Source organism: Ictalurus furcatus, chromosome 16 (genome assembly GCF_023375685.1).
Source record: "Ictalurus furcatus strain D&B chromosome 16, Billie_1.0, whole genome shotgun sequence".
NCBI classification, from domain to species: Eukaryota; Metazoa; Chordata; class Actinopteri; order Siluriformes; family Ictaluridae; genus Ictalurus; species Ictalurus furcatus.
In genome coordinates this window covers 1,139,200-1,153,617 of record NC_071270.1, presented here as the reverse complement: position 1 = coordinate 1,153,617, position 14,418 = coordinate 1,139,200, and positions in this window count along the sequence as shown.

Here is a 14,418-nt window from a genome sequence, read left to right as displayed (position 1 = left end):
AAATTAAAGAGGTTATTATGTGCCTGGTCTTCTGACATTAAAATGGTAGATTCCTTTGCTTTATGTAAATATATTGTTGTATGTTTGTTATTCTTATCATTACATTCTGACCTCCTGATGTTATTTTCTCTCATGCAACAACAATGCAGTTATGTCACACAGGGATAATATCTAAAATATCATCCAACAAAAAATAGATGGTGTATGTTTATTTTATGGATGACTAAAAGCAGTGGGTGCATACTGATGCATCAGAGGCTGCTTAACACACAGAGTGGGTGTGAGCTCATCCTCACATGTATTGCTCTGTGAACATATTTATTTACTACTAAATGAAAATGAGGTATGGTTTGCTAATGAAGGATGAGAAACTACCAGGGTGCGTATACACCCATACAAGAAACCTCTAGAGGGCAGAATGAGGGCTTTTAATTAAAGCAGCTTTATTGTAAATATAATATAAAAAATAGAGTGAGTATACAGTACTGTGCAAACGTCTTATCAACCTATTTTTTTAATACGGATTTTGTCTTAGATTTTATGACTACGGCATCATAAGGTCACTAAAAAAACATATATATTATAGATGATCGAACGTTACTTTTCCAGCCGAAATGATATGTTACGTAAAAAATGTTTCGACTTCAGTAAAGAAAGTGACATCGTTCATAATAGACCACTTTTCAGAAAAAAGGGACGAATGCTAGCCGTCAGGATTTACCTGCAAAATTAGAAAAACTGTGACTGTCAAAATCTCCAGAAGAACAGTGGCAGATGTACAAGATGCTTACCAGCCAGTTTACTTATAAAACTGCACAAAGTGACCTGAGTCACTTGAGCTTTGTTGCCATTGGGAAAACAAATACCCAAACACATAATACATTTCAGAAATGTTCAGTGTTTCCATCATAATCTGAAGAAGCATGGCAAAACTGACTGAGAACTTTTTTGATATGTTTGATCATTTGGAACAGTATGAGACAGTATGTTTGGTCATTTGGAACAGTATGAGACAGTATGTTTGGTCATTTGGAACAGTATGGGACAGTATGTTTGGTCATTTGGAACAGTATTGGACAGTATGTTTGGTCATTTGGAACAGTATGGGACAGTATGTTTGGTCATTTGGAACAGTATTGGACAGTATGTTTGATCATTTGGAACAGTATGAGAGTATGTTTGGTCATTTGGAACAGTATGGGACAGTATGTTTGGTCATTTGGAACAGCATGAGACAGTATGTTTGGTCATTTGGAACAGTATGAGACAGTATGTTTGGTCATTTGGAACAGTATGAGAGTATGTTTGGTCATTTGGAACAGTATGGGACAGTATGTTTGGTCATTTGGAACAGTATGGGACAGTATGTTTGATCATTTGGAACAGTATGAGACAGTATGTTTGGTCATTTGGAACAGTATGAGAGTATGTTTGGTCATTTGGAACAGTATGGGACAGTATGTTTGGTCATTTGGAACAGTATGGGACAGTATGCTTGATCATTTGGAACAGTATGAGACAGTATGTTTGGTCATTTGGAACAGTATGAGACAGTATGTTTGGTCATTTGGAACAGTATGAGACAGTATGTTTGGTAATTTGGAACAGTATTGGACAGTATGTTTGGTCATTTGGAACAGTATGAGACAGTATGTTTGGTCATTTGGAACAGTATTGGACAGTATGTTTGGTCATTTGGAACAGTATGAGACAGTATGTTTGGTCATTTGGAACAGTATGAGAGTATGTTTGGTCATTTGGAACAGTATGGGACAGTATGTTTGGTCATTTGGAACAGTATGAGACAGTATGTTTGGTCATTTGGAACAGCATGAGACAGTATGTTTGGTCATTTGGAACAGTATGGGACAGTATGTTTGGTCATTTGGAACAGTATGGGACAGTATGTTTGGTCATTTGGAACAGTATGGGACAGTATGTTTGGTCATTTGGAACAGTATTGGACAGTATGTTTGGTCATTTGGAACAGTATGAGACAGTATGTTTGGTCATTTGGAACAGTATGAGAGTATGTTTGGTCATTTGGAACAGTATGAGACAGTATGTTTGGTCATTTGGAACAGTATGAGACAGTATGTTTGGTCATTTGGAACAGTATGAGACAGTATGTTTGGTCATTTGGAACAGTATGGGACAGTATGTTTGGTCATTTGGAACAGTATGGGACAGTATGTTTGGTCATTTGGAACAGTATGGGACAGTATGTTTGGTCATTTGGAACAGTATGGGACAGTATGTTTGGTCATTTGGAACAGTATGGGACAGTATGTTTGGTCATTTGGAACAGTATGGGACAGTATGTTTGGTCATTTGGAACAGTATGAGACAGTATGTTTGGTCATTTGGAACAGTATGGGACAGTATGTTTGGTCATTTGGAACAGTATGAGAGTATGTTTGGTCATTTGGAACAGTATGAGACAGTATGTTTGGTCATTTGGAACAGTATGAGACAGTATGTTTGGTCATTTGGAACAGTATGGGACAGTATGTTTGGTCATTTGGAACAGTATGGGACAGTATGTTTGGTCATTTGGAACAGTATGAGACAGTATGTTTGGTCATTTGGAACAGTATGGGACAGTATGTTTGGTCATTTGGAACAGCATGAGACAGTATGTTTGATCATTTGGAACAGTATGAGACAGTATGTTTGGTCATTTGGAACAGTATGGGACAGTATGTTTGGTCATTTGGAACGGTATGAGACAATATGTTTGGTCATTTGGAACAGTATGAGAGTATGTTTGGTCATTTGGAACAGTATGAGACAGTATGTTTGGTCATTTGGAACAGTATGAGACAGTATGTTTGGTCATTTGGAATGGTATGAGAGTATGTTTGGTCATTTGGAACAGTATGAGAGTATGTTTGGTCATTTGGAACAGTATGAGACAGTATGTTTGGTCATTTGGAACAGTATGAGACAGTATGTTTGGTCATTTGGAACAGTATGAGACAGTATGTTTGGTCATTTGGAACAGTATGAGACAGTATGTTTGGTCATTTGGAATGGTATGAGAGTATGTTTGGTCATTTGGAACAGAATGAGAGTATGTTTGGTCATTTGGAACAGTATGAGACAGTATGTTTGGTCATTTGGAATGGTATGAGAGTATGTTTGGTCATTTGGAACAGTATGAGACAGTATGTTTGGTCATTTGGAACAGTATGAGAGTATGTTTGGTCATTTGGAACAGTATAGGACAGTATGTTTGGTCATTTGGAACAGTATGGGACAGTATGTTTGGTCATTTGGAACAGTATGAGAGTATGTTTGGTCATTTGGAACAGTATGAGACAGTATGTTTGGTCATTTGGAACAGTATGAGAGTATGTTTGGTCATTTGGAACAGTATGAGACAGTATGTTTGGTCATTTGGAACAGTATGAGACAGTATGTTTGGTCATTTGGAACAGTATAGGACAGTATGTTTGGTCATTTGGAACAGTATGAGAGTATGTTTGGTCATTTGGAACAGTATGAGACAGTATGTTTGGTCATTTGGAACAGTATGTTTGATCATTTAACAACAATCTCTAAAATTATATGAACTCAATACACTAAGTAAAAATCTCTGTGCATAACCTTTTTTTCTTTTTTCTTCCCTATCATCTGTCTCTTTCGGTCTCTCCGTATCTCTGCTTGTCTCTTTGGTGCCATACTACTTTGCAATAAATGTATCATAATTAGAGTTGGGTTATAAGAGGGCAAGAATATATTAGATTAATGTCAGTGTGTTTTACTTTAAATCCCTTTTAAGACTGTCCCAATTAACCTGGACCTTTTTTTTTTTTTGGTAATTTGGGACATCTGGAAAATGATTAAATTAAAGACATATGTGCATGATTTGAAAGAACTTTATGCTTATTGTGCTACAGTAATACATCTTATGCAGCCTGTCGATGCATCATAAATATGTGGAATCCAGTATCTAGTATTCATGACCATCTCAGAACCCTTTTCAAAAAAATCAGGTTATTACTGCACACTTGTAAACTTGACTTTTGAGTGAGGTGGTTCTTTTTCATTAGATATATTTTTTACAGTTAAAAAAAAAAAAAAAAAAAGGATTTCATGCGCCTCTGGAGTGTTCAACCTCAGAACGAACCATATTAAAACTGCATCAACCGATTCTTTAGTACATAATGGAAGTGCGGCGATATAAAGAGTGGAAAGATAAAATGCATCCAGACAAGCAAGGCACTCATGCATAAATAAAACAAAGTGCCTGTTGCATATCACCTTTTAGGGGAGGTTTTTCCCTTAATTGATACAGTGGTAAACCTGTTAATGGGCCATTATACGTTAATGAATTGTGCCAGCGTTAATCAGACAAGGACACATATACAGAGAGAGAGAGAGAGAGAGAGAGAGAGAGAGAGAGAGAGAGAGAGAGCGAGAGCAGCAATACAGACACACACTGAAAGCTCTTCTTTCTGAACTCGATATAGTTGCCTCCACTTAATATTCTTGCAGACGCTTTCACACATCACCCGCCACTAACACACACTAAGGCTGTTCCCTAATATTGACACCGTTCATACATTTCTCTCCGGGTTTGATATTATCATTACCCCTTTCAGTCAATAATGAAAGTAGAAGTTCTAAGTAAGGAACTACTAGTTCTACAGCACACGTAGGGGTAAACAAAACCAAACCGGCTCTATAAGAATGAACGTGAATTAAACTTGCATGATTTCAAATCGTTTATTATCGAACGTAGAAAGACGCACTAATAATAAACACCAATAATTTCATCTCAAGATGTGCACAGGCATTTTCAGGAGCAGTGGCCCAAAACTTGAGCAAGAGCACAGGAGAGAAATGGGTGACTGCTCATGACGATTTAAAGCCGGGAGACCTGATTGACAAAGCAGTAAAATGACAGTATATACAGTGACATCTGAGATTAAACACCTGAAAATAAACTTATAGAACACTGCTTTCAAATATTAATGCAAAATAGTGTGTGCTAAATCAGTGGTTTTCAAAGTGGGGGCCGCGGCCCCCTTGGGGGCCACCAGGGGGCGCCCGGAGGGCCTCAACAATCTGGTGTGAAAAATAAATAAATACATGATTCTCACTCTCAGACAACCACACACACACAGACACACACACACACACACACACACACACACACACACACACACACACACAATCAATTCCTAATGTAATGTAATGTATTGTAAAGATCAAAGAGGTAATTACTAATAAATAAAAGGGGGATATATTCAGAAGTCTGTATTTTTAATGTGTTTTAAAGACATCTTGCAAAGGGGGGCCTCGGTCAAGCGTTAATGCCATTTGGGGGGCCTTGCCCCCTGTGCTAAATGAATAAATGTTACTGTATTCATTTCACCCTTGTGGGCAAAGGAACAGTGCCCTACGTGTTAATTAATAATTAATTAAATTAAAAAGACATTCATCTGGGGTTGTTCTTATTTAAATCAATGGTCTAAACAATAGATAGTAAAATTTAATACATTATTATTTTTTTTTAAAGTATATGTTTATATGTTACTAGTAAAAATTGCTCAGAACTCATTAAGAACTCATTCACGTTATGTCAATTTGATAAAAATTCCTTAAAGGTACAATAGTCAATATTTTTTTTATTTAATTCTTGATTAAATTAAATATGATGTAGAAATGATTTTTAAAAAAAATAGTTTAAACCATTGTCTCAGAACAAGTGTATTAAGTAGCTGAAAAAAATCCAGTTTGGAAACCCGCCTTCTGGCCCAGAATGTTTGTTTATATTTTAATTGGCCTCTTCTCAGTCTTCTAGCTAAATCTAGTTGAAGCACCATAGGTTTTGGAGGTGGAGCTTTGTGTTCATGGGTGAAAATGGGGTCAGGCTCAATGATCAATAAAAAAAAAAAATCATTGAAATCTTATTCAACCCAACCCGTTTCACCATTAGAGACCTTTTCCTCTCCACTAATGCACCTTTAAATATATTTACAGCCAGAGGAAGTTATTTATTTATTTTTTAACAGTACAAGTGTTCGCCCTCAACGGCCTCCCACAGAACAAAGAACACACCTACAGCTATTCCTTCAGAACCTGATATTGTAGTGATACACCCCATTTCCCCTCCTCTCAAGATTTCTGCATATGCTTTCACATCACCTGCCACTCAGAAGCCTTTTAATGATGAAAGACCTGTCAGTCAGACTTCCCATCACTCCACAACTCACTTAACAAAGACATTAACAATCTGCGCGAGCCATCGGCGCCCTTGAACACGCTCCATCAATCTTCCCAGGCTCAAAACTGCCGAGCTGGCACGTGGCACACGGCGCAGTGAACTGAAACAGAAGTCACACTAACCTATTTTTTGATGTACTACTTTTGAAAAAAAAAAAAAAAAAAAAAAGAGAGAGAAAAAAAAATCAAATTTAAACTGGAAATTTATTCTGGCTATAAACCTTGACTTGTTCTCCTTTTTCTTTCTTTTTTTTTTTTTTGCTCGGTGAGAAGAAGACAGATTACTGGCATCCTGGCTGGAGACAAAAGCGGACACTACAAAATATAAATATACCCCTCTCCCTCCACCCCTCGCACACGCCCTTCCAACCGCCCGAGGCATATTTTACTGCAGCACTTGATATGAGTGTTAAAAGTGATTTGCGATGCCGTATGTGGCAAGGAATCAAAACTTAATTTAGGCAGATAAAGATGCCATTTCTGGGTGGGATAAAGTGCTGCATCATGGGCTGGTGTATTCCAGGGCTGAGGCTCGTGTGGCTCTTTTTTGCTCACAGCCAGCTCAGATTTATGGGCCTGTTTTTTCTGCCCCATAAACGGCAAATCTTCATGCCAGGCGACACAGGGAAATGTTAATGGATTCATTTGTCAGGAACCTCCCCCCCCCCCCCCCCCCCAATCCACTTATTTACTGTCTTCCTCCATTACCGTCCTGTAAGGGATAAAAATACTCACAGGCGAAAGTCAAAATATCGATTTACTTTCTTATTAGTCCTATGCATCAAAAAATAGGCAAAGTCATGATGTCATCATGGATTAGTAAGGAAAAAAAAATACGAGGTCTGTCTCAGCTGTGATAAGATTCGTGAGCTGTATGATCTGGGGGTTACAAGTTGCTAATTAATAACTGTGGAGACTTTCAAAGAACAGATAATATTCATCATTCGTTCATGTTCAGGTCAGTGGAACGGTGGTATCCCGGGAACATCGGACTTCAGGCAGGAATGGGAACACTGGATGGGACGCTGGTCCGTTACGAGGCATGCATTCACACTTAGGGGCAATTTCCATCCATCCATCCATCCATCCATCTTCTATACCGCTTTATCCTTTTCAGGGTCACGGGGAACCTGGAGTCTATCCCAGGGAGCATGGGGCACAAGGCGGGGTACACCCTGGACAGGGTGCCAATCCATCACAGGGCACGATCACATACACACTCACACACACATTCATACACTACGGACACTTTAGACACGCCAATCAGCCTACCGTGCATGTCTTTGGACTGGGGGAGGAAACCGGAGTACCCAGAGGAAACCCCCGCAGCACGGGGAGAACATGCAAACTCCTTAGGGGCAATTTCTCATAACCAAAGCATATTTTTGGGAAGCAACAATTATATATATATATTTTTGCTTTGTTATATAACAACACGTTTTTATCAGGCTCAGGCTCAGTAACACGTTTTGCTTAAAGATAAACAGAAACCAAAACCCATTTATCTCACCTGCCGTGACTTATTTTTAGAGTGAAGCAGGTTTTGATGATAGTAGACTGACGGTGAGATGAAACATGACATCATCATATTGCTTAATATATTTACCCCTCGTGTGCATGATGGCATAATCAAAAATCAAAACATGTTTCGAGGCGGGATGGATGAAAAACAAGAAATTCGCTTCTTACAGTAAGTGACTGATACTGATAAATCATTTGTGATATGACCATGGACATGAAGCAACACAGTAGAGTGCAAAAGTTTGCGTGGGTTTTGAGTGGAAAAAAAAAAAAGAAAAGAAGAGATTTCTGTTATAATATTACAATAAAAAGAAAGTGTGAAAGTTTTCGTAGTGTGTGGATGTGTGTGCTCGTGCCTTGCGATGGGTCGGTGCCCCGAGTTCCCTGGGAGAAGCTCCAGACTCCCCACGACCCTGTGTACGGAACATGGATGGACACATCTGTGATGCCATATATACAAATCTTAATATGTACACTACAAACACACCACGTACTGTTCATTGTTGTGTTGTGACTAACACACAGACAGAAAGTATCAGATCTTTCTGGATCTAATCTAATCTATAAGAATATGTTTTGCTATAAAAACAGCAGAGACAGAGACTTTATCTCTGTCAGAGTTCGAGGAACCTTTAACAGATGATGAACAAGAGGACATCTAAAGACAAATCGTATCGCTACAACCAAACGCTTCTACTTAGTACTTAGTAAGAATGTTGTAAATATGCATTACAGTGGCTACTTGGCAAATGTGCAGGACGTTACTGTAAATTTAAAAGGTAAATATTTTATAGTAGAAATAATAAATTAATAATAATAAAAAAAAATAGAATAGAAACCTGAGAAACCCGCTTGGGTTCTGTTCGAAGAAATAGCCTAGAACTATCAGGTTTCATAAGATACAGCTGAGTCGTATGCATTAAAAGGAGTCACCCAGATCACAGAAGTGTTCCTAGCATATTCTCAGTATGTACTGTCAAAAAAGTTACGACCACAGGCTGATATCTGGAATCTGATTGGTCAGGAGACGGAGGTACGTATTATTTCCGTACAGCAGCACACATAGTTCTGTCTGTAACATGAAACACAGGTTAGTATTAATGCGCTCGTTGTAATGTCTTATTGTTTCTATAGTAACAGCTCATACGCAGGGGCTTGGTCGCCACAAAATCTAAGACCAATAATAAACGGATTGAAAAACATGTTGTTTGACAACATAATTCTTAGAATCATTGATGTGATGAATCTTTTTAGGAGATGTCTATTTAACATTTATGGAAAGAGAGACGCCTGCACTCTCTCAGCACTCTCGAGCTCGGTAACGCATTCTATTTTCTCGGTAAAATGACAGGTTGCACTGTGTGTGTGTGTGTGTGTGTGTGAGAGAGAGAGAGAGAGAGGCTGGTGAGGGAATGACTGTTTATTGCAGCTGTAACAAAAGTGATAACAGGAGCTAACTTCCACCACATTAAATCTAACTCTAAACCACAATGCACAATGTGTCATTTATTAATAAATTAAACATCCTAATCGTTGGCAAATCGCTGCGGTATAAGCAGAATAACACACAACAAACCGTGCTTTTATGCAAAAATAATGAACTTCAGGGGTAGCGGCAATCCCCTTGCACGTTGTACCCCATCACCCCGCCCCCAGCGCATTATTCCTGTATAAGATCACAGTCTGTCGCGTGTTATTCCTTACTTATACCACAGCACTGTTGAATTGAAGAATCTGATTGGTCAGAAGGTTTTGATACAGCTTTAACAGTAGTTCCGGCTATCATTCTAAAGCTACGTTTATATTAATGCACTCCTTATATTACCGTTATTATAGTATATCGTATATAGTATTACCGTTTCTATAGTAACAACTCATTCACAGAGACCTTTATGGAGGAGACTTCACATAATCTAGCAAGAATTTATTTTATTTTTTTTAGAATCATTGATATGTTGAAGTTTTCTGTAAGTAGATGTTTATTTAACGTTTAGGGAAGGAGTCTCCAGTGTCAGCTTTGGCAGGATTTTTTTTTTTTTTTTTTTGCGTCCCCCCCCCCACCGATTTAAGAGAGAGAGAAAGAAAAAAGAGACATTAGTGAGGGAAAGAGTGTTTAGAGCTGCAATAACTAAGTGATAACAGGAAATAACTTGTTTGGTAGACCTTCCGTCACTTTAAATGTCATTTAAATGGTTGAAAAAACGTCTGGGTTACGCATGAGAAGGGAACGAGACGTTGCGTGAAGTTCACGCGACATGAAAGGGAACACAACGTGTCATGGATTCATAAATAATCCGTTGAAATACTTGGCAAATTGCTGTGGTATAAGTGAAATAAAACACGGTGTTGCGCTGTTACTGGAAAAGAATCCACTCGAGGGTGGAAAGGGTACGTCATCTTCTCGTCCGGACGCATTACTCCACCTCGCTGTTGATTATTTTCCTATAGCGGCAGTCTTTCATTCCTTACGTGTGCTAGTCAGATGAGTATTCTGCCCTTTCTGGAATAATAGTGCACTCAGGCAACCCAGTAATATTTCCAAAGTGCTCTTTGGAGTATTTTGTTATGAGATACATGCACTTAAAAGACATGTGACATGCACATTTAAAAAAAAAAAAAAAAAGTGGGAAATTATTGATTGAAGCTACAAATTGCATAAATGAAAACAGCAGAACAAGCACGGTCTATATGTAATCGTCCTAGCTACCGCATTCATCTGATCATAACGTAAACTTGCTCGACTTGGTAACCAGACGCCATGTCTACAGTACTGTAGCAATAAAATGTTGTCATAAAACCACGGCATGTAACCTTTGCCTTCAAAGAAGTACTCTTTTTTTTTTTTAAAAAAGCATACAGTGAGTTGAACAATTGATCAATACCATATGACATGCAAAAAAACCTTCAAACTGTGTCTAGGCTGCTGTCAGTGTTTAAAATATAAAACGTCATGACGCTTGCCCGATGTGAACAGCTCCAGCAGTAGGATCAAAGCTCCACCGCACTTGTGAAAGCTCTGTTAAAAGAAAAAAAAAAAGAAGGTCAGGACACATGAAACCTAACACAGGACCTCACACACACACCAGGGGAGACATGTTTTCACTTAGGATAGCCTTCATCTATATTCCTGACTGTACAAACGCAAAGTATGCACGTGAAAGTGATCCGGCAGACGCGCTGACAGGTCTTTCCTCCCGTTCCTGGAATAACGGTCGCCTCGAGCCACCTCCGTGGCATTTGGTTTCTGTTTGCTTTGAAGATTCCAGCAAACAAGGAGATTTTCGGTTTGATACACGAGCCAGGAAGACGGATCCTCTCAGGACACAGTGCGAAATCGGGCGTGTTTTAATTCGAAGACTATTTTCGCATCGCCGCCGCCACCGTCGCACAAAAGCCGCCGGAGATGAGGCCACCGCCTGTGAAATGATGTCATCAATCACGCTCTCTCCACCTGCCACTTCCAGGTCATCTGTGGAGCTTCCTAGACTGGAGAGAGGGCACGTGTGCACAGACAGAAGCTACACAGCGATAATGATGGAAAAATAACACAAACGTATCGATACATATCTAAATATCCTAGTAAACTGAAACCGTGTCGGTTCTCGCTTGAAAAGGTTTCCTATCTAAGGAATGAAGCACTTTATGATGTGCTGTTATAGGAAAATAATCAACGGTGTTGCCTGATGGATAGAAAACATCGATACCGTCACCACCCCAACGTTGATTAGTGTCCTTAACACTGTTAAATGTTATAGGAAATGTTCTTTTTGTTTGATCTATTAAAGAACATTTTCATTCTGTTCATAAGTCCCTGTGAGTTAGCTGTTACTATAGAAACGGTAACGCATCGTAATGAGAGCATTCATGTAAATCTAGGGATTTTTTCCCTCGCAACCGGAAACTAACCAACTAAATCAATGGACACTTTCAGATCTCAGAATTAAACCACACTTCGGTATAAAATGCAGTAAAAGTTGACTTTTTAAAAAACCTTGCCTTCATTTGGATGGGTTCGAAGGTTAGTGGTTCTATAACTAATGTCTGCGAACCCCTGGAGTTCCATGACGCACAGACAGAGGGTCGGTAATATCCGTAATTGTTTTTTTTTTTCTTTGTGTTACAGCACAATTATCGTTTTTATATTTATTAGCCTGTTTTGACAGCACATCGATTCAAGTACATGCATAAGCCAACTCTGAATACGAGGAACTTTCCACGTGTAAATATTAACAAAGCTTTTGGACTTTTTCTCAAGAGAGACTTTAGACTTTGTTAAATACATTCTTCACCGCTAACGTGTATTATATTGACTTGTATTTTAATCGCATCTCACGAATTTCAAATGTAATTGGGCGCTGTCTTTATTGACTAAAAAGATATACGGTACGGATAACGATAAGGATTGTCAAATATTAAATATTAGTTGTCAATGAATGACAGCATTTTAGTCTTAGGAGCATCTTTGTGTCATACAAAATGATATTTTATTAAGAACACCTGTACACCTACTCATTCACGCAGTTATCCTAATCAGCCAGTCATGTGGAAACACCGCATAAAACCATGCAGATACAGGCTAAGATCTTCAGTTAATGTTAATCAAACATCAGAAAGGTGGAAAATCTGATCTCAGTGACTTTGACATCGATTAGTGCCAGGTTTGAGTATTTCAGAAACTGCTGATTTCATAGGATTTAAAGTCTTTAGGGTTTACACAAAAAAAACCATCCAGAGAGCAGCATCTAGTGGATGAGAGATGTCAGAGGAGAATGGTCAGACTGGTTCAAGCTGACAGGGAGGTTATGCTAACTCAAATAACCACTCTTTACATCCATGGTGAGCAGAAAAGCATCTCGGAATGCACAGAACAGTATGAAGAACCTTGAAACAGATGGGCTAGAACAGCAAAAGACCACGTCAGGAATCTGATGCTACAGTAAGGACGGGTTCACTGACAACGGAAAGCTTTGGATTAATAAAGACCAGGTGACATTTTCCCAAGCTTCAACTGTCCAGTTCTGGTGCTCCTGTGCCTCCTGTAGCCTTCCATTCCTGTCGAACAGTTAAAAATGGCGCATTCTTGACAAATACCAATGAACAGCGGAAAGTGTATTTCTTTTTAATAAATGTCGAAGTCAAACCGCTCCTTTTTAAGCCCTGACTGTGCGGCGTGTATTGGCGCTGTAGTCATTTGCAGATGTGTCGTGGGAGGATTCAACGGTCACCTCTTTCTGCTTTCAAGGAGCGGGACATCATTAGCTGCTTCCCGCGTTTTTTGTGCCGTGTTGATCTACGGTGTCAGAGATAACGAGAGTGGCATGTGGCAGAACGTTTGTCTACAACACCTACACAGCACCGCGTCCACTGTAACGATGTGCTGATATTAAGCGTGTCTTCGTGTAGGAGCGTGCGTTTTAGAAAAACACTGGATTTAAAAAAAAAAAAAATAGATATTGGCACCAGTTGAAAACATGCCTGAGGATAAACATCGTACAAACCCTGACCTCCAATGACAATGAACAGAAGAACGCTTTTCGCATCGTCATGTGCCCATGGAGGACCCGATCGGCTTTCAGCCTTCGAAAGTCAAGGATGAGTCACTATCAAAGACTCGCTCGGTAACCTTTTAAAGAGCATAAAAGCTTCTGTTTATTCTTCTATCCACCGTACCCGCCCACACAAACGCTGGCACGGAGGCTTTGCTCACTCCTCCTCAGCGCTGTCCAAATATCTCCCTCGATCCCTTACCAATATAAATACACGTACACACATGCACACTCGACAAACACGCTTGCAGCACAAAACAAGCTTCCCTCTGATTCAGGAAAGGAAATGTTCTTCCCTTTGGAGACTCTTGTGTAAAGAGAAATTGTGAAACACGTCTTCCTGCAGGGGGGACAACAACCATCGGAAGCTTCGAAATGAGTTTTCACCGCTTCTTGAAAAAGTGTGTTTCTCTCTTAACCATCACAAAGCACAGAGAAATCACACTTTTCCTGTTTTTTTTTTTTTTTGGCTTAATGTGTAAACCCCCCCTCCCCCTCCTCTTCTATTACGAATGAAGGGTTTGACCTGCTGAAGTAAACATGCATTAATCAAACCTGGAGAAGGTGCTATCAGGAGGTGAGCCCAAGGCATTTGAAGAGGAGGAGGGGGTGGGTTTGGAATGAGAACTGCGGGGCTGTGAAGATCGATGCAGCAGGGGCGCTGGGCTTTGCTGTCCTGGGGGAGCTGCACCGCGCCAGCTGACAAGGTCAGTGTACTTCCCACCTTGGAAAAGTGTGTCAAGGACAACCTGTGAGGTCTAAATTTATTAATCACGACGAACTTCCCAATGCAACAGTGAGCAATGACGGCGGCGGCTCCGATCACACGGCCCATGACAGATTACCACATGGCGCCATTAAGTGCATAATCATCATGAAAAAAGTTTCCCAACAAAGGAGACACCAAGTACGTTGTGTTGCATCTGGACTATTTTTAAAGTTAGGAATACTGTGTAGCCCTGATGTCACTCGTACAGCAAGAACTCGGCAAAAGGTGCTTCGAGCTTTTCACGTGCCAGATAAACAGCAGCCTGTTCTTTAACAGACATCCATCAAGCCGGTAAAAGGGACCGTTACCTCTGTCACGTGTGTCCTCATCCTTAAGTAGGCCTTTAAA